Source organism: Lissotriton vulgaris, chromosome 11 (genome assembly GCF_964263255.1).
Source record: "Lissotriton vulgaris chromosome 11, aLisVul1.2, whole genome shotgun sequence".
Classification (NCBI taxonomy): domain Eukaryota; kingdom Metazoa; phylum Chordata; class Amphibia; order Caudata; family Salamandridae; genus Lissotriton; species Lissotriton vulgaris.
In genome coordinates, this window is record NC_141699.1 from 1,025,756,951 (window position 1) to 1,025,782,670 (window position 25,720).

Consider the following 25,720-nt stretch of genomic DNA (forward strand, 5'->3'; position numbering starts at 1 on the left):
CATTTACAGTCTCTGAAGGGGCTTTCTTACCAGCTCTCTACCAAATCTTTGACTTGGTGGGAGCAGATGTCATTGTGCTATTTAGAAAGGAGCAGGTATGCTACTACACCTTTGACTGGAATGTCTGCACGTTCCTCTTCTCTGTGTACGTGAGCAGAAGCAGGCACAGTGCCAGCAGTGGCTGAGTTGCACCACTGGGCTGGGGACAATCTGGTATGTGACATGCAGGATCCAGCTCCATCCTCCTTTGCTGATTACACAGATCCCGGAGTAAAGCAATGTTTGGGTCCGACCTTGGCCGCCTCTACCGTCCTTCCCATTCCACCATTCCAGTGTGGATGTGAGCGATTGAGTACGTTTGACAGAGTCCGTAACAGTGGGAAAGTCTGTCGACCTGTGTATCAGCATGTAGGGTATTATGTTTGACACTGTTAATGAATAACTCGCATACTTTCACAGACACGGAGAGTATATATGACTGTAATGTCCACACACTCGAAGGTGTAAGCTATTTAGCCTCAGGCTGGACCTTCCACACTGGGCTTGCTAAAGTTTCTGGTGTATCTTAACTCCACTGTGTGTGTGTGTATGTGTGTGTGTGTATGTGTGTGTGTGTGTGTTTGTGTTCTCCCAACTCCAAGCTGTTCCATCTCCACTCTGTAATTGATCATTTGGTGTGGCACTGCCCCAACTGGGTCAAGAATCCTTCTTGCCCCATCTCCGCTTTTTAGCCCTGGCCCATTCTGTGTCCACCCTGTTCAGAATACCATTGTAACATGATAAAAACATTGGTAGCACCTGTCCACAAAGACCCACCCACCCCTTGTTAATGAGGGTGCTCTCCTGATTTCCAGACCTGTGGGCAAAGGGGCAACCCAAATCTGCAGCCATATTCAATCTTGACCTGCAGCACCTATTGACTGGAAGCTCCTCCTGCACCAGTACTGGAATCTTTGCAAGCCTCTACTCCTGCACCTCAACCCTTACACACAGTCCCCTCTGCTATTCCAGTACAGGGATCTCTGCCATTCATCTCCATTTTCAAAGCAAGGTAACTACCTGCGTTTCTTTAAAGGAAATAAACCCTTGTAGCATGTGTGCCAGCCATCTTATCGCACACAGTCTTTACAAATCCACAAACAAAAGAACACCTTCAAGTCCTACAAAGACTCCACTTCCCAGCATGCAGTTGTGGTAAAAACGTGACCATCACAGCACACCGGAGGCTAATTAATTCAGCATTGCTGTGGGAGTAGAGCGGCGATAAGAACTTTCCCTGTGCTGGCCTCTGAAGAGATGCACAAAGGGATCGAAACGCGTCAGGCCGAAGGATACAGCAACTGGAGGGGATACAATGTGCTTGCAAATAAAGGTTTGTGACCAAACCTTCAGCGGTGTGCGGCTTCAAAGCCCTGAGCTATGTTTTGGACATGTCTACACGGTTGCTCGGACCGTGGAAGCGACGCACCTCTGAGAACCGAAGTAAGGACCAGCAGGGGGGTAACGTCCCGTCTGTATTGGCGCTGGAAGTAGCAGGACTGAAGCACACTGTACACCGTCTGGGGCCCATTGGAGGGCTGATCAAATAATCCTAAATTGAGGCACAGGGACGGGACCCATTGGAGGGTTAACACTGCCTACAAAGACTCCACTTCCCAGCATGCAGTTGTGAAAAGAACGTGACAATCACAGCACACCGGAGGCTAATCAATTCAGCATTGCTGTGGGAGTAGAGCGGTGAAAGAACTTTCCCTGTGCTGGCCTCTGAAGAGATGCACAAAGGCATCGAAACGCGTCAGGCCGAAGGATACAGCAACTGGAGGGGATACAATGTGCTTGCAAATAAAGGTTTGTGACCAAACTTTCAGCGGTGTGCGGCTTCAAAGCCCTGAGCTATGTTTTGGACATATATATATATATATATATATATATATATATATATATATATATATATATATATATATATATATATATATATATATGTGTGTGTATACAGAGACGTTCTAGTTAGGAATTATCATTTTTTTTAAAAACCTTAGAGATTCACACAAAAAAAACAAAGGTTACAGGGATGTTATAGTTGGGGTTAGATTTTACTCATATACAACCAGAGAAAGTCCGTTTTAGTTAGCTGAGTTAACTGTAACTTGTGCCCTTTCGATGCGCTGCTTACGACCTCACATATTAAATCACTCATGACATGGTCAGTGACATCACTGATGACATCTCAAATGAGAAATAGTTGTGGGACTCTGAAATTGCAAGGCATCCACTCCTGAAACAAGTAGAATAGTGCTTGGCTTGTAAATAAATAAAATGATCTGATATTTGCATATTCCCTGGGCTTCTGGATTCTCTTTCAGATGCTGGTTTATTATTGCATTTTTCAACATGACCATAGAATTGCAATGCAATTCAGTCAGTCAGCGGAGAGGATGTAGCCTTACGGCTAGAGCGGTGGACCTCGTAGCTGGGTAACCAGGTTCGAGTCTCTGCAATGACGCTGAACATCCTGTGCTTCTGGGCAAATCACTTAATATCCCTGTGCCTAACAAAAATGAATGTGTTCTTCTGTAATGAAACTGGTGCTATGTAAAGCGCATTGATAACCAATGTCTCTGGTCTAGTTTGCGCTATATAAAACCAAAAATAAGAAATATTATCAATATTTTTGTTCCTGTTTATTTTTGCTTGATAGCTCACATGCACTAGCTCTGTAACATTGCAAGTTAGAACATAATCTGCAGACAGCACCATTAGGAAACACGGATCAGAAAGTGTTTTTAATAGCTTGAGGCCGTGCTGTCTGCAACCCATGCTCCAACTCTGAGGGTTACCAAGTTAGTGGAACCGCCCTAAATGGCATGATTTATGAAATACAAGTGCCATGCTCCATGTAGAGATCATGTTTTGGATATATCCTCTGATATTATATGAGGCATGTTCTCTGGCAGTCAAACTACCTTGAGAGGCCATTTGAAGATACTGCCATGTGAGATTTTGGCTACAGATTGAGACATTGAACTTGTAAAAATGCATTCAATAAAAGGTGGTGTATATTTGCATGGTGGCTTCATGAATTGACCCTTTTAAATAGAAACAAGATTGAAGAATATTGGCAAAGCCATTAATCTTGATTTAGAAATGAAAGTGCCCGAATGCTTTTAGCCATGCAGCCACTGCCCCATAGGTTCATGAAATTATTCTCTCATTGACCATGCACTGGGTCATCCTTGTATTCGTGCACCCTTCCGTTGATTCATTCTTGCATGTACCTACTCTCCCGCCCGCTGTGCCACATCACCTTCTTTGCTTCTAGTTTGTAAACATTGGGGGAATGCTTTCAGTACTGTGTGTCTGTGGGGGGTATAAGAGTGTTTCAGTTAGTGTGTGAAGGGTGCTGTAAGACTCTGTCATGTAATACTTCATCTGATACTTTGTGACTATTTCTTTCTGAGAGGTATGAGGTTGCTATTGGTATTTAAGATGTTCTGTGTTTGACCAAAAGGGATTTGAACACCTCACCCCTATGGCTTTGTTGAGACCTTGGCTGAAGGCCCACTTTATTTATTTAATGGTAGCAGAGCCTTGCTTTTTGAAACACACTGAAGCAATTGTTCTGATGGAGTGTGGTTTTCTATATCTTAATGTTCGGGTGTGATCATTAAATAACCCAGCAATTGGTCGTATGGCCTTTGTTTGTTGACTAGGTGAATTTAAAAGGAGCAATCATGTACATCAATCCATATAACAATAAAATCATTAAAGCCTTTAGTACAGTCAATAAAGATAATTTGAGTGTGTTAAAGGTTTTATTAACCATATCTTTAGTTTCATTATGTATTCAATAAGCATTAGTGTTTTAAATATCATTTAATGTGTACGTGACCCCTCTCGATAAGCTGGTAAGATCTTTTGGGTTCCATGTGATTTCCTATACAGACGACACACAGATCATTGTTTCCATCTCCAATGATTTGCAGCTGGTCGCAGAAACAACTTCATTAAGATCAATGCAGAGAAAACTGTGGTCTTAGTTTTTGGTCTGCAGAACTCAATCTGATCGATCGCCTGGTGGCCGGCAGACTATGGTCCTCTCCCCGTTCTGGCTAGAACAGTTAAAAACCTGGGGGTCATTTTTGACGAGGGTTTGACCTTCAATTCTCAGCCGCACTGTTCACACCTGCTCCTATATTTTGAAAACCCTCAGAAAGGTGCTCCAGTGTATTCCAGCAGAACTACACCGGCCCACCATCATCGCACTAGTCACCTCCCAGCTTGACTACTGCAATGCCTTGAACCTGAATATCAGCATGGCCTCCTTGAACAGGCTTCAGGTCGTCCAGAACACAGCAGTCAGGCTGATCCTTAATATCCCTAAGCATCAGTCAGCGAGTGAGGGGCTCCATACTCTGCATTGGCTCCCTATTAGGAAGCGCATCTCTTTTAAAGTCCTGAGTATGGTCTATAAGGCCTTGCACAGCAAAGGCTCATAGCAGCTGAAAACCATGTTTTAATTATACATACATTCCTGGGAGGACCTTGAGATCTTCCTCCCAGAGAAAACGGATCTCTCCGACATTCCACAAGGTCAGAGGGGGCGTACGCTCCTTCTCTGTGGTGGCCGCAAAACTTTGGAATACCCTGCCCCTCTGTTTCACATGGGAAAGTGTTCTTGGTGTTCAGAAAGCTGCTGAAGACATGGCTTTTCTCAACATAGTCGGCAGCTCTGTCTTTTTCTTTCTCTCTTCGGCCTCCCAGCGCCTTGTCACCTACGGATATTAGTGCGCTTTATCAATCCTTATCCTATCATTAGAAATGAATAAAATCTATTAATTGACATTTCAATATAAGGAAACAATACAATATTGGTAACTATGAGAGTTAAAATTTAAATAAGACAGCAAGTATGTTCCATAAATGAATTTCCCTAACATAAATTATATTAGAATAGAATAAGGTGTCAGTTCAGAATCCCAATAAAGTGTTGTGGTGAGAGAATAAATGCATATGCATGAAGCCTTTGCACATCAAATAAAGAACATTTAAGCTGGGAAGTTTTCTCAGTTATAAATCAGCAGACATCTAATAAAGCAGAGAATACGTTCTAAAGTAATCTCTCATGAATAGGGATATGGTTTCAAGAAACCCAGGGGTGGATCTCCAGAAAATGCAAATGAGAGGAGCCTTTCCTACTCTAGGAACAAGCACTAATAATAACACCGTAAACTGTAAATTGAAACACGTTTTACGTTCTCCATTCATAGCATCCAATAAGATTTCAGCAAACTCTTGGGAGTAGGTAAAGGCCACAGTTTCTCACGTCTTCACAATGTGCAACAGAAATAAGTACTTGAAAAGTTACTTCGTTCACATTTAGCAGTTCAACTAGTTCTTTCCATGAATCACATTTCCTGTTGTCTACTCTCCTCTCTGTGAGAACCTTACTGCCAGTTGTCTAATACATAACAAATACCTATTCACTAACTAACGGAAGGCTTCGGGAAAGTTTCAGTATCTTCAGTGAAAAGAAAAACATGTTTTGCAAAACTGCTCAAGGTGAAAAAAGGCCTTTCCATGTTAATATATGAATTCCTTTTAACATGACCTTTACAACACAGTGTTTATTTTATGTTTATAAAGCTTAGGTATAACTACCTTCTACTAATGAAACTTGATCATACATGTGTTATTTAGCATAGACCTATGCACTTCTTATTCAAAAGCATTTTTGTCAGCAAAATTAAGAAATTTGCTGCAGCAGATCTTAAGCAGAGTCCTTCTCCATTTGTCAGCCTTGATGGTCTACTTTCCTTAACTGGCTGCCCAAGGATTGGGTAGGTCAATAAAGACACAGGATATCCATTTATTAACTTTCCAGAACCCTTGTAAAGCAGCCATTTACATGCTACTATAACTCACCGATATCTGCATGGATCACTCCACTGCTAGCCTCCATGTGTGCACAACTGGTCATGTTTACTGTACTGCCATTACAAGTACTCCAGTCTCTGCTCCCTATCTCAGGTTTTTTTGTACTCTTAGACACTTACCTTTTTCTCCAAGATGCTACCTCAAGCCTCATATGAACCATTTCTAGCAGCTCCTCTCCTTGACTGTTGTCCTTTCCAATGCACATAACCCAAAACCACTCCAGCTCCCACGTCATAATCATGGCATATCTGCGGTAGAGTCAGCATGACTGGACCAGGTGGTTCGCTAACAGGCAGGATCAGTATACTACACATGTGGCGAAGAGATAGTACCCGAACAAGCACTGAAGTGTAGCACACTTGTATGCTAAGACAAATCAAAATATTACAATTGATAGACTCCACTCACCATTGTTGTCACCCCTTGGTACGGAGAGTTAGCAACTCTGAGGCAAGCCCAGAAGTGGTCAAAATTATACATAGTGGGATTACTACTGGGGTAGGACAGAGACCATACCGCATTGGCTCAGCCATTTATTTCCTGCAAAATGCACAGTCCAGAGTCACTCATACCCTGAGTGTCATTATGGAATGTGGTGGCCATCTTAATAGGAGTAGAGAATTCAAATTGCGTCATGAGATGAAAAAAACTGGAACACTAAACATGGTTTACATCAGAGGTAAAGTGGTTGCTGTAATAGTTTTCATTGTATGCACAAGTGAAATCAAAACACTAAGGGGCTGATTTGGATGTTGGTCGGAAAGCCTCTGACCAACATCTAAGATTTAAACTCCAACCACCTTATTACAAAGACACCAGTCTGAGTTTAAACTGGCTGGTAAATCTGACTCCATTCTGATGGACTCTTGGAGCCCGTCGGCTAGTCGGAAAGGCCTCATAATCCCTAATGGACAGCATTACCGCCACCGGAATTGTGATGGCACTTTCCCACAGCAGTTCCATGTCTGCCTTTCCGACTGCTGTCGAAAGTGTCTTTGGGGGACCCTAGTAGGGCCACCTTCCCTCCTGGGCCTCCAGTTTTGGCACCCCTTTCACATGTGGTGCCTGCTACAAGGTGCAGAGATGTGCAAAAACGTCACTTTTTCAGTGGGAGCTTGTGCTGCAGGCGGCTTTGGTCAGCCACAGAGGCTCCCATTGAGAAATGGAAGTTTGCGACTGCACCATGTGCAGTCTCATCCAAATTGCAGTGTTGGAACCACTGTCTTGAGGTCTGTCGGTTCCACACCCGTGGGGGTGTCGGTCGGAGGCAACTCCTAAAGACGTCCAAATCAGGCCCTCAATTCTCATTATATATTAAAATTCATAGAAATCTTTTATTTAGTTAACATTTGTTGCTTAAAGTTCCTATCTAATGAAATATGATAAAGCCCCATAAAAAATATAAAAAACAATTAATCATATAATTAAAACAAATTAATCACATTTGTTGCTATGCTTTTTTGTTCATGCAGCTGTTCATGCAGCCTTACATTGGAACAGCCTTTGGGGATATCAGGAAGATTGATGACTATTCGAAGATTCCTATTAAGATCCGTGTTTTCTCATTTTTTGGTTTTTCCTTCCGATAGACTTTTTCAATAACTGCGTTTCTGTTCAGCACATGGATGTCTTTCACTCAGTCAAAGGCAGTCTCTAAAAGCCATGGATTTGTTGGATATTATTTTTGCAGTCTGGGCAGGCTTTTCTGTCAGATTTACCATTTGGACCAACACCTAACTCATCTAAAATTATACCATAAAATACTAATGGCAACGATTTTTGGAGCACTGTCAGGAGGGCCTGCTGAATCCACAGGAGTCGACGCTTAGTCCCAACGCCCCTCTGCCTCAGAAGCCACCCGACACTGCAATGTCAAGGTAACCCCTAAAACAGAAGGGGAAGGGGAAGTGGATAAAATAACAAAAGAGAAGAGAGACTGCCCTCGAGTGATGGAGTACACTCGTTGTATGGGTCTTCTGGTATCACCTGCAAGGAAACCCTATTTAATTTCATGCAATTTGTTTTACATTCAGAGTCATATTTTACACTATCAAAACGCTTACCCTTGGACCACAGGCAATTGCTTCTCTCTCACTAATTTTCAACTGAAACCAGGTTTTCTATGGACCTACGTGAAACACAGTATCATTAGCTATCAAGAATACTCTATGGGAATTATTTAGCGTGACTCTATGATTTTTCTTATATAAGGTGTACCTGACGGAGTTGAGGTGTGCTCTGTAAACGTAGTCCATAAATGTAGTTTTCCGTAGTTCACAACATAAATTTATAGTTCCAAGAAGACACAAACCCTAGCTATGAGTAAACTATGAGGAAAGAAAAACCGCTTCCGGCGTATAAGTTCAGTCACTTGTAAACGCCTTATATTGAGGACGCAAGGCGCGTCAAAATTGATTCAATACAGTCTAGAATGAGGCTTGAAGATTCTTACTTCTTGTCCCTCGTTGCGCATGCGAATGTTGAATACCTTCGGATGAAGAAATTGAAGATTTCTCTGGAAAACTCGGAACTCCGGAACTTCACTCTGACTTCGTGGACGATTCCAGTTGAAGTGCGCAGTTCGTTATCAGAACGCGCGCCTCACCTGCAGCATCAGTTGTGAGCGAAGAAACACTAGACCGGCAACCTTGCACTCTGCCGCGTCCCGTTCCTTCCGCCATGTGGGCGCTGCTATTTTGGAGTTCAATCAAACCCCGCTTAAGGAAAATTACTGGAACCACATGACGTCTTTTCAAACGCGTATGTTTACATTGCGTCTGACCTCCTGACCTGATTTTAGAGGTTTTCCCACTACGTTGACTAGTGGCTAGGCAAGTCTTGACAGTACCTCCCTCCAAAATAGCCCCCCCCCCCAGTTTTGGCTTTGTAGGGTACATTCTATGGAAGGTTTGGACTAACCTTGGAGCATGTACATTTGAAGAAGGTTCCCAGGATCTCTCCTCAGGTCCATAACCTTTCCATTCAACCAGGTAATGTAACTTCCCTCTGGAAATTTTAGAGTCTAGAATCCTGCTAACCTCAAACTCTTCTCCACATTCTACATCTATGGGGGAAGGAGCCACCTTAAGTCTAACATTTTTTGGATTCTTTTTAAGTAGGGAAACATGAAAGGCTGGATGTATTTTTAATGATTTTGGAAGTTGTAACTTAACTACCACTGGATTTATGACTTTTAGCACCTTAAATGGTCCGATATATCGGGGTTGAAACTTCCTGTTGCCTTTTAATCTCAAATGTTTAGTGGACAACCACACCTCATCCTTCACCTCATAATTTGACCCTGCTCTTCTTTTTTTATCTGCTTGTCTTTTGTATGACTCTTTAGCCTTAATTAGATTCTTCTGGGCCTTATCATATGCAACCCTTAAATCAGTTATGACTTCAGTGTTTGCTGGCACTGTTGTATCCATTTTGCCCAAAACTAGTCTCGGGTGTCTTCCTGAATTTAGATAGAACGGGGAATACCCAGTGGAGTCATGCACAGCATTGTTATAGGCAAACTCTGCCGACCACAACAACTCGGACCAATTTCCCTCCTGCTCCAACAGAAAGAGTCGAAGATACTGTTCTAGCTCCTGGTTGACTCTCCATTTGACCATCTGTTTCTGGGTGGTAACTGGTCAAGTATCGTGTGTCGATTCCAAGACTATGCATGAATTTTCTCCAAAATTTGGATATGAATTGCGTACCCCTATCTGATATAAGGATTTGTGGAATCCCATGGGCCCGCACTATGTGTTGATTAAACAGTTGAACTAACTGAGGAGCAGCGGGAACAGCCTTTAGGGGAATGAAGTGTCCCATCTTAGAAAAGGAATCAACGAGCACCAAAATGACCATATGCCCCAAACTAGGTGGAAGATCTACGATTAAATCTAACGACACAGTATGCCACGGGCCTGGAGCATTAGGCAAAGGTTGTAATAACCCCTGAGGAGCACTTCGATTAGATTTCCCTTTGATACACACTTCACAGGTTGCAACATACTGTCCCACCTGAGCTGCCATGCCTGGCCACCAAAAATGTAGTTTTATTAGTTCCAGAGTCTTTTTGACCCCCTTATGACCAGCAAGACGATCATCATGAAAGCTTTTCAAGACCTTTTCCTGCATTTCTTTGGACGGTAGGTACAACTTGCCATCATAAAAGGGGAGGCCATTAATCAAGGTTTTCTTGTCGTCGGACATCGACCAATTGGTGAGTTCCGTGGAGTGATTCTTCAAAATTTCTTCTGTAATTTCTTCCAGCTGGATAACTCCTATTACCTTTTCCAAGGGAATGATTAATTCTGGACGTGATGTTTTAGTTTCTTCAGGAGAATTCAATCTTGACAAGGCGTCAGCCTTGCCATTTTGAGATCCCGGTTTGTAGGTGATGACAAAGTCGAACTCAGAGAAATACAGGGACCATCTCAGTTGTGTGGCGTGAGAGTTTTAGCAGACTTCAAAAACTGTAAATTGCGGTGATCTGTGAATACAGTCACACAATGTTTGGCCCCCAACAGATAATGACGCCAATCCTGGAAAGCTTCTTTCACTGCTAACAATTCCTTGTCGGCTATGGAATAGTTACATTCTGGCTATGACAATTTTCTTGATCGGTAGGCTACCGGGTGGAGTTGCCCAGTTAATTTATCCCTTTGATATAGTATGCCTCCTGTGGCGAAGTCTGACACATCGGTTTCCACATAAAATGGTTGTTCAGAGTCGGGGTGTTTCAAAATTGGAGCCGTAACAAAAGCCTTCTTTAGAGTCTGAAACGATTTTTCTGCCTCTACCGACCACTCAAACTTCTTTCCCTTCTTTAATAGTCGAGTGATAGGTGAAACCTTATCTGAAAAATTGGGTATAAACCTACGATAAAAATTAGCAAACCCAATAAAACTTTGTATTTCCTTTACACTTCTTGGACAAGACCATTCTTGTATGACCTGAACTTTAGAGTCATCCATTTCCACGCCGTCGGCTGATAACACAAAGCCCAGGAATTCCACGAGATCAGCGTGAAACAAGCACTTTTCTAACTTAACGTAGAGATTGTTCTCAAGCAACTTCTGTAAGACAGCACACACGTGCTGCACATGCTCCTGGACGTTATTTGAAAAAATCAAAATGTCGTCGATGTAGTCGACCGCTACTCGATCCAAGAATTCCCGCAGGACATCGTTAACAAAGTGCTGAAACGCTGCTGGAGCGTTGCTCAATCCGTAGGGCATCACTTGATACTCGAACATGCCGTATTTGGTCCAGAAGGCCGTCTTCCACTCGTCGCCTTCGGTCACTCTTACCAAATGATACGCGCCCCTAAGATCAAGTTTGGTGTATATTTTGGCCCCCTTAACTTGATCCAACAGCTGAGATATTAGGGGAAGGGGTACCTATTCTTTACGGTAACTTGATTTAACGCTCTGTAATCTATGCAGGTTCGAAGACTGCCATCCTTCTTAGGACGGAAAAACAGAGGCGATGACACAGGGGACTGGGACGGCCGGATATATCCAATCTTCAAATATTCGTCCAAGTATTCCTTCAGGTACACATTCTCGGCTTCTGTTAACGCATAAATGCGACTACACGGTAACACAGCCCCGGGTTCTAGTTCAATTTTACAGTCATATTCTCTATGAGGTGCGAGTCTCTCAGCATTTTTCTTATCAAACACACTAGCAAGATTACAGGTGGTCCAGAATACGGCAGCCAGACTGGTCATGGGTGCACCTGCCAGGACTCCTTCTAAGCCCTTGCTGAAAGAACTGCACTGGCTTCCCATACGACAGCGCATTCACTTTAAGATCTGTTGCACGGTACATAAATGTCTGTATGGAGCAAGTCCTAAATATCTAGCCCAGTCTCTTGAACTGTACCAGCCCAGCAGGTCCCTCCGCTCCTGCAACCAAGCCCTGTTAAAACCTCCCAACACAAAGAAGATTAGGCATGGAGACCGTGCTTTCTCCGCTGTTGGTCCTGCCCTCTGGAACAATCTTCCCATTAACCTAAGAACCACCATAAATCACTTGTCCTTCAGAAAGGCATTAAAAACCCTTCTTTTCCTAGAAGCATTTCCATCCACATAATCCCTAGGCTGCTCTACCTAATACCTTCTCAGCTGGCAAAGCGCGGAGATACCCTTACGGGATTGATTCCTGCGCTATAGAAGAAATTAAAATAAAATAAAATAAATAAATAAGATCACTATATTCTTGGGGAATTTCCTGAGTTATAGTGGCACAAATCCTGTTGCCTAGTTGAGCGAGCTGAGAAGCCGGTGAGTCTTCACTTTTGGGCTTAATTCTCGAAAAGCAATTCTTCAGGCAATGTTCGGAAGTCATTTTCACAGTTCTTCGTTCCCAATCTATGTAAGGGTTGTGTTCCGACAACCATGGTAATCCTAAAATGAGTTGGAATTGTGGGGCGTCTATACGATTGAATCTTATGAATTCGCGGTGTCCCTGCAACCCAACCAATTCCAAAGTTTCTGTCTCGTTAATGATGGGACCGGAGGTGAGGTTAGTACCATCTACTGCTTTTACTACTTCGGGGTGCCTCTTCTTGATGGTTCTGACTCTAATTTCCTGAGCATAACGCAAATCACAAAAGTTTCCTGTGGCCCCAGAGTCGATCATGACCGAGACTCCCTGGATTTCTTGGAGTCCGAATTTCACCGTGAATGAGACCGTAAGATGAGGGGCCGTCGACTGTAAGGTGTTAATCAATTGTTGAGGTTCCTGAGTTGACTCATTGCAACATCCCACCAGGGCAACTCCTTCTACTGATGGGATCTGTCTTTTACCCCTTGACTTGTCTTTGGTCTTTTCGGGCATTCTTTTACGAAATGCCCCGAAGTACCACAATACAAACACAGCTGATTGGTACGCCGCTTCTCCTTCTCTTCTCTAGACAAAGGCCCCCTTATGGAGCCAATTTGCATAGGTTCTTCGCTCACGTTGACTTCGGTCTCGTTGCTCTCCGACTTGATCCGGTCTAAACGAGGAACGTAGGGTTTAAAATCCTTCTTTTTCTCAGATCTCCTTTCGAATTGACGGTGGTCAAGTTGGAGGACTAAATCAATCAATTCTGATATGTCCTGCAGCCGTTTCGGTATCTGAGCCAAAGCGTCTTTCAGCTCGTCCTTGAGGCCTCGATAAAAAATTGCTGAGTGCTTTTCTTCTGGCCAATCTGTTTCCACAATCAATTTGTTGAACTGCGCAATATAAGCCACCAAGTCACGATTCCCTTGTTTGAGGTCTAATAGTTCGTTGTCGATAGCTTGGTTTGCAGTTCTTCTGTCAAAGATTCTCAAAAACTCTTTTTTGAAAAGATCAAAATTGTACAGGGCTGGGTCATTGCGGGAGACCAAAGGCATGGACCAGGCAGCGGCATCACCGCTCAAATACGACAGCATGAAAGCCACCTTAACTTGATCTTCTTTAAACACCACTGCCCGACATAGAAAATGTAATGAGCACTGGGTGAGAAAAATCTGGGCCTTATGTGGATCCCCACTAAATCTCTCTGGGTTTGCCAATGGCACTACAGGGGCTACTGAATGAACTACTTGTGTGGCTACTTCCGAAGCTGAACCCATACTAGAATGGATTCCAGGTAATGGGGTAGCACCTGCTAACAACTCTTCCATTTTAAATTTAATTTGGTGAGTCTCCTGTTGGGAACGTTTAACCTCCTCTCTTAAGGCTCTATTCTCCTCAACTGAATGGGTTAACTGATTCTGCAACCCCTCCAGAATTCCTGCCAACGCCTTTAAGTCTAACCCCTCCGCCACGTCGACTCAGGTGGATATTTAAAGGCACTTCAATCTGTCAGGAGGGCCTGCTGAATCCACAGGAGTCGACGCTTAGTCCCAACGCCCCTCTGCCTCAGAAGCCACCCGACACTGCAATGTCAAGGTAACCCCTAAAACAGAAGGGAAAGGGGAAGTGGCTAAAATAACAAAAGAGAAGAGAGACTGCCCTCGAGTGATGGAGTACACTCGTTGTATTGGTCTACTGGGTCTTCTGGTATCACCTGCAAGGAAACCCTATTTAATTTCATGCAATTTGTTTTACATTCAGAGTCATATTTTACACTATCAAAATGCTTACCCTTGGACCACAGGCAATTGCTTCTCTCTCACTAATTTTCAACTGAAACCAGGTTTTCTATGGACCTACGTGAAACACAGTATCATTAGCTATCAAGAATACTCTATGGGAATTATTTAGCGTGACTCTATGATTTTTCTTATATAAGGTGTACCTGACAGAGTTGAGGTGTGCTCTGTAAACGTAGTCCATAAATGTAGTTTTCCGTAGTTCACAACATAAATTTATAGTTCCAAGAAGACACAAACCCTAGCTATGAGTAAACTATGAGGAAAGAAAAACAGCTTCCGGCGTATAAGTTCAGTCACTTGTAAACGCCTTATATTGAGGACGCAAGGCGCGTCAAAATTGATTCAATACAGTCTAGAATGAGGCTTGAAGATTCTTACTTCTTGTCCCTCGTTGCGCATGCGAATGTTGAATACCTTCGGATGAAGAAATTGAAGATTTCTCTGGAAAACTCGGAACCCCGGAACTTCACTCTGACTTCGTGGATGATTCCAGTTGAAGTGCGCAGTTCGTTATCAGAACGCGCGCATCACCTGCAGCATCAGTTGTGAGCGAAGAAACACTAGACCGGCAACCTTGCACTCTGCCGCGTCCCGTTCCTTCCGCCATGTGGGCGCTGCTATTTTGGAGTTCAGTCAAACACCGCTTAAGGAAAATTACTGGAACCACATGACGTCTTTTCAAACGCGCATGTTTACATTGCGTCTGACCTCCTGACCTGATTTTAGAGGTTTTCCCACTACGTTGACTAGTGGCTAGGCAAGTCTTGACAAGCACGCATTTTGGATTTTAAAATGAGAGAGCACTTGAACCATGAACTTTTCCTATTTACAGATTTTGACTCTTAGTATTCTGGGCAATATTGCCCTAGAAGAACATCAAAGGATCAATGGCATATATCTTAGCACACCTCGGATGGAGTATATATATATTTTTGTTGTAGTTTTTTTGGTAACTCCTTTTTGAAGATTCTGCTAATCCAAGGTAATATACTTAATTATTATCACAGTTCATTCATGTTTGCAGATGGTCTACTTCTCGAAAATTAAGCATACACAGATACAAACTATGTTCAAGTGTAAGTGAAATCAAAAATCTTAACATTACCTTGGTGTGCTGTAGGGCCTTCTTGTCCTGTGCAGCAGGCGTAACCGCACATGCGGGGTATTGCTTTTATCGGGAAAAGTGTTGGCATGGAGAATACTAGAACATTTGATATTACCTATATTAAAGAATGGTCAAGAGCTAGGTATCCTACCATGAGGGGAAAAAGTTTAACCTCGTCCTTATTAATAGATATCAGTCATATTGTTAGTCACAAAAGAGAGATGAAACGTGACCCGTGCACACACTGGGCAACTTGTGGTAGTATATAACCGTGACTTTGCTGTGATTTCATTGCCATCTTTCTAAGTCACATTTGATAATAAATGCCTTATTTAGCTCCTTCTTAGCAACAGAAATGCATTCACTGGGTGATGTATACAAAAAGGCCAAAACAAGATCTGTAAAAGACTTCCTAACATATACAAGCCAGGGGATACTATTAGCTCAGTCGAGATTAGTAATATCTTTAATTACAGCATGGTTCTGCCCAACCAAGTCCCTTTTCCATATGCGCAACCATAAAAGGAGCGGGACCAGTTTTACCAAATCAGTAATAAAAAGGAGGCCTAGTTTTTTGTGTGCAATGCGATTTGAACAGCCAGGATTAACGGAAAGCAGCTTTTTGACAAACTTATCCTCCACTTTCTGCAAAGCACTCACTTCAGCTGTGCCCCACATTTCTGCGCCATATTGTCAACAGATTTTTCCTGGTATATTTCTACGATTTCCCTGATTGATTTTTTGCCCAATTTAGATGTTCATTTTCCGAGGGCTACTATGCTTTTTTGCAGAATGTTTATTCTATTGACAACCATGATGGACCATTTAAGTTTGGAGTCAAAGAAGAGGCCTAGGGATACAAAGGACTCTACTCGTTCCAAACGGCCCCCATCCAAGTTAAATGAAATGGACCTTATCCTTCCCATTCCTGCTGTTAATATAAATATTTTTGATCTGTTAACCAAAAAACCCAAGTCATCCATAAAAGATGAATAGGAGTTAATCAGGTGCTGTAAGGCCATAGGTGTCCTGGCCATCAAGACCGCATCATCTGCGTAGAAGTGAGCAGGCAGTGATAAGTTGCCTGTTGATGGAACATTCAAGCACTGTGCAATCAGGACTTTGTTACATTTGTTGCTTATAGGGAGAACAGAAAGGGGGCCAGAACGTATCCCTGTCACACTCCCTTTTCAATTGTAAACATTTCTGGGCATTACCCCTGTTTGCCAAATCTAACTACAGCCCCGGCCTCTCTATAGAGATCCCTGATAAAAAAGAATTATGGATTTGTCCACGCCTATCGACTCCAAAAGAACCCACAATTTTGAATGGTCCACACAGTCGAAGGCCGTGGACAAATCCACAAAAGACATATAAAACGGTCCCTTTTTCGCACACACACTTTGCTGCAAGTAAGGACAGATTAAGCCCTTGGTCGATCGTTCCCCTCCCCTTTCTGAACCAATATTGACTCTCTGCTAAAATATTTTTGTTGGATGCCCACTCCTCCAGCCTATTTAAGAGCAGTCTCCCCATTAATTTGGCAGTGCTATCCATTAAAGAAATTGGGCGATAATTTGCTAAATTCATGGGAATTCCTTACATATATATATAATCACCAATTGTTTCCAGAATACTGGAGGTCCCACTTTAAAGACTGCGTTAAAAACTAGTGTCAAGAGCGGGACCCATACATTTATGTGTATGAAAAAGATATCCAGAGGGACCCCAACCAGCCCTGCGGCCTTTAAGGCTGGCGATCGGGAGAGTGCAAGATCAGTTTCTGCTATAGAAAATTCTATCCCCCGGTGGACGATCATCGAATCATCCAGATGAATTATACCTCTATCAATCTCTGTTAAAAATGCTCTGAAAGTGGGAGAGCCAGGAGGATTAGTCTGTGGGTGTCGAGAGGGCCCCCCTCTTCTGTAGAAAGGGGGAATTTTCCACCCGCTATTATGACTTGCTGTCTTTACTTCTCGATGCCTCTCCCAATTTTTCCCAAGCTTCCTCCCATAACTCCTTTTTACTGACCTTTCTAGCTGTCTTATAGTCCGCTCGCAATGGCCTTATTAGATCTTTATTTCTGGGATTCAGTTTGAGAGCTGTGCAAAGAGCTCTACAGGCATCAAACAGTTTTACTCAAACCACCTTTTCGTAGAAGGAGTGTTTCTCATAGGTGGACGTATAAGATTAGATTTTATAGATGTTAAGATTTTATTAAATGATATTACTACCTGGTCATTGTCAGTGTTAGAGTCTAGACAAGCTTCAGTTTTGGGTAAGACCTCTTTTACAACCTTTGGGAGGAAATTAGTTGGATCAATTTTCTCCCATTTAAGGGCAAATCCATTTTTCCTACTCCGTATCAGTTTTGGGGTACATGGAGATCTGAGCTTAACAGGAAAAGACCAAACAAAGTTGAAAACAAGTAAAGCATGATCACTAAACTCTGTAAGCTCTACCTTAGAAGCCTTAATGCTACTCATATTATTGGACTGTTGGATTATAAAATCAATTGCCGATGTGACTCCATTGCTTTGGAAAATAGGGAGGTGTGGTCTGTCATTTGGTGACACGAATTTATTATATTTAAATCACAGGTTAGTAAAAAGCCGTTTAAAATATTACCATCATTTTGTGTGGAAAATGGATAAGCGGCAAATTGTTGGAGTAAGTTACACCACAAATACGCTGATCCGATTTAAGGCAGCAGTGTATATTAAAATCCACAGACCAGATTAAGAAAAGAGAGCGTGGATGAAGTGTTAATAGAGCTTCCAATACTTCCCCTTTACTCGTCTGTTACATTTGTAGGATTCTTAAAATTGTTATAAAAATTGATTTGGTAACAATCAACTTTCCCAGGAGCTTCAGCTGAAATAGTGTGAAAATTAGATGAATTATTAATGACCTTCACCTTGCCTAGGGTGATCATATTTGCAACAAGGTTAAGCAAGCCCCGCTTGGATCTACCTGCTATTGATGGGACTGCTGAGGTAACGTAGGAACGATAACCATTTACATACACCGGCTGTTCTGACCACGTTTCCTGAAAGTAGATATCTGAAGTCAGGAACACTTTTTGCCAGTTTGGATTATCTTTTTTAGATTCGTATCCTGCTATATTCCATGAAAGAAACTTTGTCACTACTGGAATATTGAGAGTGAAGTGCCTGGGAGAGTAATAAAATATTGTTGATTAGTATTGGGGCGATAGTATTTATTAATTCAGGACCAGCCAACCGAGCCCGCTCTACAGATACCAGTCCAGAAACCATTTGATCAGAGGTCAGTCAATCACAAGCCTCCATATCTTCCAACGTTGAGTACCTGTTAGATGGGGCAAGCAAAGTGGGAAGCACCTTATGCTACAATGGGTACATCCAAATTTATTGTGGCACAAACATCCCTTTCCTAAACTGATACCTTGACACATTTAAAAAATGCTGAACTTTCCATTATACAATTTTTCATTTATTAGATTTTACCTTGTAACTTGATCGGCGGTCAAAACGCAATGGAAAATTATTATGAGCTGCAGCTCAGTTCCTGGCTCTAGTTATCGCTTGTTTTTTGAACATCTGATAAACGGATGTATGACGTTGCAACGCATACTTTTACCACGCATACCTTTACAACGCGGTTTTTACAACGCATGCCTTTACAACCCATAGCGCTTTGGGGTGCTGGATAGTGAATAGTTTAATTTACTATTCCAACTCCAGTCCCCGTGAACACTAGGGAAGGTGTTGGATAGTAAATTAAACGTATTCCCTATCCTAGAGCGCCCCCCAGCGCAATGCGTTGGAATGGTTTGCGTTGTAATGGTAGTGCGTGGTAAAAGATTTGTTGTAAATGTTGTATACCCTGATAAACATTATTGGTCTCTCTGACTGGACAAGTCCAACAGATATAACAGTATATTAATTTTTGAGAGCTGTGATGAGGGCAAAAGATATAGATGAAAACCTAGCCTATTTTTTCCGTCTTGGATTCATTTTTTTTTTTTATTTCAAAAATTTAGGAAACCATGACCAATCTACATCAATGGCTACTCGAAGAATTCAGAATGTTATCTCTATTCCAGATATGTATAGCTTTCCATGTTCACCCATCAGTTTTACAAATATGCTCCACCCAAACTGCAGAGTAGGTAGAAACTTTAAAAACAGGAAATATTAATCACCACTAAACTTAAAGAATAAAAATAAAAAAAATGAAAAAACTTTGGTGAAAAAATATTTCTTTTGCCAACTCTCCCGGTTTCTGAAATCCACCTGGGAGGAAGAAAACATAGCACAACATACATTTTCTTGATGTCACTTCTAAAAAATAAAATGCACAATGTTGTGCACTTTATTCCCATTTAAAAATAATGTGTTGGGCGATGGGGTAGGGGTGGACATAAATTCGGCCTGGATATCTTTTGTGGCGAAGAAAGTTATCAAGACTTAGGTGGGACCTGCTTCAAATTCCAAAGAGGGCTCGTGCCAGGAATAAAACTCCTAGCAGTGAAGTGGTTAAAGAAGGAAAACTGAAGCATCTCTTTGATTCACTAACCATAATCATGGTTTTGAGTGCAAAAGGAAGGTAATTGATCACGGATATATGTTACTGTATGTATGGTTACATTTTTTTTCGTACTGAATTGTTTTAATAAATTATAATTTCATCTTTCATGGTTTGTTCAAAAAAGTGGTCGGCCTAGCCACGTATGCCCGATTGCTCGCCATCTTTATTGTTCATAATTTCTGTTTGCATGTGGGAGGCTGGGCTCTGGTAACCCCATCATGGAGACCTCCTCTCGAGTAACACGAGCAAGATCTTCAAAAGGTGATTTATGTAAAGCTCATTCCTATCGTTTCACCAAATGATTACCAGTTATTAAGTTATTTATGCCTTGGTATTTCCAGTGCAAGCACGTAGTAGAGAGGTTACATGTCATGCAATAGGCGTAGGTGGAGATGAACTTACAAAACCAGATTCAGCCGCATTGGAATGTAGCCAAGCAATTGAGATTCCTTTCATGGTAAACAGATACTTACTCAAAATACCTTTTTGTTCTTGCTTGTAGGTCTGAATTGCAGTGCAAACAAACAAATGCACTTGATTGGGCTATACCGGACGCCATTTTACTTCTGTTTTTGAAAATAAGTGTCCTCAAAACGCAGTGCAAAGGCCATATTCCAGTTTATTACTCCAGTACAGCGAAACTGGCCTAAGAAAAACATGAACACTGTTTCCTGCCTCACAGATTCTGTATCACACCTCCTTCACGCGTGGAAGCTATTCTCATAGTCACGTGGCTTCTTCAATGTGCTGTTGACTTACTGCACACATTTAACTGCTTGCATCCTGGTTTTGGTTAATTATATTTTGTAAAAACCACACTCCTAAAAAAAATGTTGTGACCTAAAAATGGGGCGAGAATGTAGACTAACGGCTAGGGCGGTCGACCTCGGAGCTGGGGAACCGGGCTCGAATCTTGGCTGGGTCGCTCAATATTCTGTGATTCGGGGCAAATCACTTAATCTCCCCGTGCCTAAGAAATGAATGTGCTCATGTAAAGCACTCTGATACCTTTGATACGCGATATATACCCCCCCCCCCCCCAAAAAAAAAGAGCATATATGCAGTTTCGCAGAGTGTAGTTGGCTACTTCTAGAGTTGTGCTCTTAATCAGGCTATTTTACATTTTGGGCTGAAACTGCTCAATGTATGGGAGACTGTCTAAATAAAAAATAGCGGGCCACCACAATATAATATTATGGCATACCCCCGGGACCTGGCCCTTCCGGGGGCTCAATTAAATGTAGCGCGGAAGCCTGCGCTTCATTTGTTTTTCATTTTCTCGGCCGAATTCGTGCATCCAGCGCAAATTTGGCCGATTTAAAAAAAAAATCTGAGCAGGCCTAAGGGGTCAGGGTGTTTCTACCCTGCTCCCTTTTCTTGTTTTTTTTAATGTCTTTTTCACTGTTTTCTTGTGACTTGGTTACTGAGACACAAGATAGCTACCAACACTTCCTGGTTTGGAGTGCTGACAGCCAATCTGAGTGAAGCTTGTGCCCGGGAGGGTTCGCAAACCCTCCTTGGTGCTCAGATATCGAAACTTTTCTTTTTCTAAGTTCTCTGAAACTACTGAACGGATTTACACCATTTAACAAAAAGGGCTCTTTCTGAACCAAGACCTACCTTTTTGCCAAATTTGGTGCATTTCCGTTCAGCAGTTTGGGTTGTAGCTTTGTCTAAGTTCCTATGGAACTTAACATGGGGAAAATGCGTTTTCGGACCCCCCTTTTTCTCAGCCCCCGCTTGACGAATCACCCCGAAACTTTCAAGACACGAGCTGACCGGAGCGCCCAACTACTTTTTGAAAATGTTGTGAATATTCGTCAAACTGCGCCAAAGATATTGGCAATAGAAAAAACGCTTTTTGAATTGAAACAAAGTCCTAACTATAACTACCAACAGACGACCGATATATATCAAAACAAAACCCTTTCAGACATAGTGACACAAAAATAATGCAAAAAAGAAGAAGAGAACTCTGGGTAGTTCTCAAGTTTAGGTGGAAAGCCATGGCTTTTGTCATTTTACAGCTCGGCAAGGACAGCACTGTGCTAATTCTATGCTTAAAGACTTTACTGTGGAAATAGCAAAAGACTTTGTCCTTTTCTGTCTCGGCGTGGAGGGCCCTTTGCTAATCCTATGCTTAAAGACTTTGATAGCAAAACAGTCATTTGAGGTGAGCAGATTTAGAGTGTCGCTGGTGTTAAGAGTGCTCTAACAGGAGGTGCTTTCCATCCAAACTGGAGAACTACCCAGAGTTCTCCTCATTTTCTTTTTGTGTGTGTGTGTGTGTGTGTGTGTGTGTGTATATATATATATATATCTCTGAAAAAACCATAGGTTTCACACCAGTTATAGTTAGCTGGACATTTTACTGACATAAAACAATTGAAATTCCCACGTTCTAGTTAGTTGGACTCACTATAACTTGCGCGCCTGCAATGCACTGCTGATGACGTCACATATTACATCACTCATGACATGGTCAGTGACCTCACTCATGACATCACTGATGACACCATCCAGGGAATGTGTGTCTTTCTGAAAAATCAATATGTTTTATATTTTAGTTTCTATTTTTGAATATGTGTTTCAACGGTTACATTACACTGAAAGGAGGTCTGTCACTCGGTCACAAGGATGGTGTCACTGTTTTTATTATTCTTTTTTGTTGTTTTATATTTTTTAGTATCAGTATGAGTGTCTGTATAGTTTGGTGGGGGTATTACTTAGCACATAGATGCATCAATGACTGACTCACTGTTTGTATTTGTTTTGAAGACAGCATATGTGCAGGACTGTATGGGTGGATGAGTGTGTATATGTGTGTGTTAGTGAGTGAATGACTGTCTCACTAGGGTCTTAATGAGTAACTACATATGTTTTAATCTAGTATATGTGAGTATTGATGTATATAGGTGAGTATATACGTGAGAGTGAGAGATTGTAAGAGTTCCTGTTTAAATAAGTATGTGTTTCTATAAGTGATTGTTTAAGAGAGTAAGTATGTGTACGTTTCCTTAGAAGTAAGGTGGTAGTGTGTGTATAGCTGTATATGCAAATAAATGGATGATCAATAGTTTATTTGCATGTGTGATTATGTGTGTGAGTAACTTTTGGATGACTGTTGGTGTGTAACAGGATGTATAGGTGTTTCACTACATATGATGAGTGAATATATGTATGAGTGACTATATAGAACTGTTGGTGAATGAGTGGATGTGTATATAGATGGTGGTATTACTGAATTGGTTGTTGAAACTGGTATGGGTATCTCTATTTCTTTGAAAATTTTAGTTTCTATTTTTGAATATGTGTTTCAAGGGTTACATTACACTGAAAGGAGGTCTGTCACAAGGATGGTGTCATCAGTTATGTCATGAGTGATGTCACTGACCATGTCATGAGTGATGTAATATGTGACATCATCAGCAGTGCATTGCAGGCGCGCAAGTTATAGTGAGTCCAACTAACTATAACGTGGGAATTTCAATGGTTTTATGTCAGTAAAATTTCCAGCTAACTATAACTGGTGTGAAACCTATGATTTTTTCAGTGAATTTAATGGGTTTTTTAAATGCTAATTCCTAACTATAACGTGTGTGAAACCTATGGTTTTTTCAGTGAATTTCATAGGTTTTTAATAGCAAATTGTTGGGCTACATCTGGCTGATATTTGGGCTACATTTGTTTTTTTTTGTCTCTGGTGGCCATCTTTGGGCTACATTGGGCTACATTTGGGCTCTAACATATATATAGCCCAATATATAATTTTTCAAAGTTAATTTTCGTAAAAACCACTGGAGCATATATCTTGAGACATAGCAAAGGCACATCGGGGTACCAGTCCCTACAATTCTGCCAAGTTTGGTGGAAATCCATTCAGCCGTTCGGGCTAAAAGTGGGTTTGACCGCCCTATGGAAATTAACATGGGGAAAACACGTTTTGGGACCCCCCTTTTATCTCGGCCCCCGCTTGTCGAATCCCCCCCACATTTTCAGGGAAAGAGCGGAGCGGAGCGGGCCACGAACTTTGAGAGATTCGCAAAGATTCGTCCACCGGCGCCAAAGTTATTCCCAATAGAATGTTGCGGATTTCCAATGGAAAGTAGATCCTAACTAGAACTACCTACTGGCGACCGCCAGTAGTGTATGTATATATATATATATATTCATTACGATGCCCAATGTGTAGTAAAGTACCACGATGTAATAAAACGCATTGTATTATTCCTCCCTAATAGTGAGACAAAGGGGCACTAAAGGTTGGCAGGATGGACCGTCCCGCCAGGATAGAAGGAATGCAACAACCACAGTTGATGGACAGAATGCAGAACAATGTCATACATTCACCCCAGTACAGAGATCTGGTCCAAATCCATTGTTTTTTTGCACTGCACACCACCCCAGTTCAGACATGGCCATATGAAAATCAGCCTTGACCCTGTGCCTCATGGGAACAGTCCAGCCCAAACTGCCAAGCCATGTCTTCCCTGGACCGGAACCATGCTTCTGAGGACCGGTTTCTGGCATTCAAGCCATCTTCAGCGCGGCTTGCTTGAATCCAGTGGTGTGGAGTGCATGGGACTCACGTCTGAGCATACCCATCCCACTCGGGGTGACAAATGCTAAAACCACAGGATAGTAGGAACAGGCTGTTCCTTGCACCACTTAGTGGCTGCCCCATCACACTCCAAAAGAACTTGATAGCAGTCTTTTGCCACCCTAGACATTGAAACCCTTAGGTTCTGGAAACTTTCTACCATCAGGTTTCCAGATCCAGATGGTAGAAAGGCCTAGCACTTTCTCCCACTTCAAAGGCTGACACCAAGTTTAAATATTGGACCCTCAGACCAACTCTTGAGTTTACTCCTGAACCTGCAGAAGACAGTCAGGACCCTCCTCTATTTTAGAGGACTACCCTGCTGCTTGAAGTCTGCCTTCTACCCTTAGAGGCCTGCCTTACTGATTAAACCCAGGACTACCAAAGTGACGCCAAGGGCTTGGTGACAGTGCGCTCTACAAATACCTTGACATTATTTGACTGGTGTAAGAAATTTGGTTGTTGGTTGACTGGGATAGGAGCCCTGGTCAAGCCTCAACCACAATCCTTGTCCCGCATAGTCCTGCATCATCGGCGAGAAATGCAAGGCCGGGGATGAGTCACCAAGTGGCAGTTCTGAAGGCGATGCAGGGGTGATGTGAGTCTTTGCAACGGGTCCAATCCATGCAGCAGCATAGATGCTTCCGTTCTGCTTGGGGTTGCGTCGCACAGCAGACTGTCAGTTCTGCTGTATCCACAGAGGCTGGCAAAGAACATTAATCCCACTTCAAGACTCTGGGACTGATGTGCAACACTTTGCAGGGTCACAGTGCAGATGGCAGAGTCTAGGTGCAGGTGCAAGGTTGCTGTAAGCCTTCATCCTGAAGCTTTGTCCCACTGGAGATTTTCAACTTCCAAAAAAATGACACAGTTCGATTGCAGAAATCTTCACCGCAACTTTGTCCAGAGGCTTCCCAACGACGACGCATCCTCCTTTGACACTAACTGCTGTCTTGCCCCATGGAACATTGCCTTCCCAGATATTTTTCTTCGAAAATTCTTATAATTCTGAGCCAAGACCGGGCCCAATCCACCTTGTGTATCTGAATCCTGCTCTATCACGGTCAGCTTTAACTTTCAACTTTTCCCCAGTGCCTTTTCCCCTGGTGCCTATTCAGTCCAGCTTTAGGAATGTGTAATATTATGATGGTCCCAGTTCCTGTTTCCGCATTTATGGAAAGCACCACAGATTTCTGGCTGGAAAGACTTCGAAGCAGTGTCCAGATGTAGAACTCCCTCTTGCTTCTGATTCCAATCTTATTGCGTTGAAGTCAAAATTTCATGCAGGTTTTTTTGCAAATTCAATAGCACATCCTTCATTCAGCCAGGAATGTTTGCTGCTTTCATGATAGTATGTTTTTTATAGGGAAAAGAG

The 25,720-nt window shown here is 42.3% G+C and overlaps 1 protein-coding gene across 2 annotated transcripts in view; it reads left to right on the top strand.

Moving 5' to 3' along the window:
- SPTSSB (serine palmitoyltransferase small subunit B) overlaps positions 1-25,720 on the top strand; it is a 66,343-nt gene that overhangs the window by 38,966 nt on the left and 1,657 nt on the right. The window lies entirely within an intron of this gene.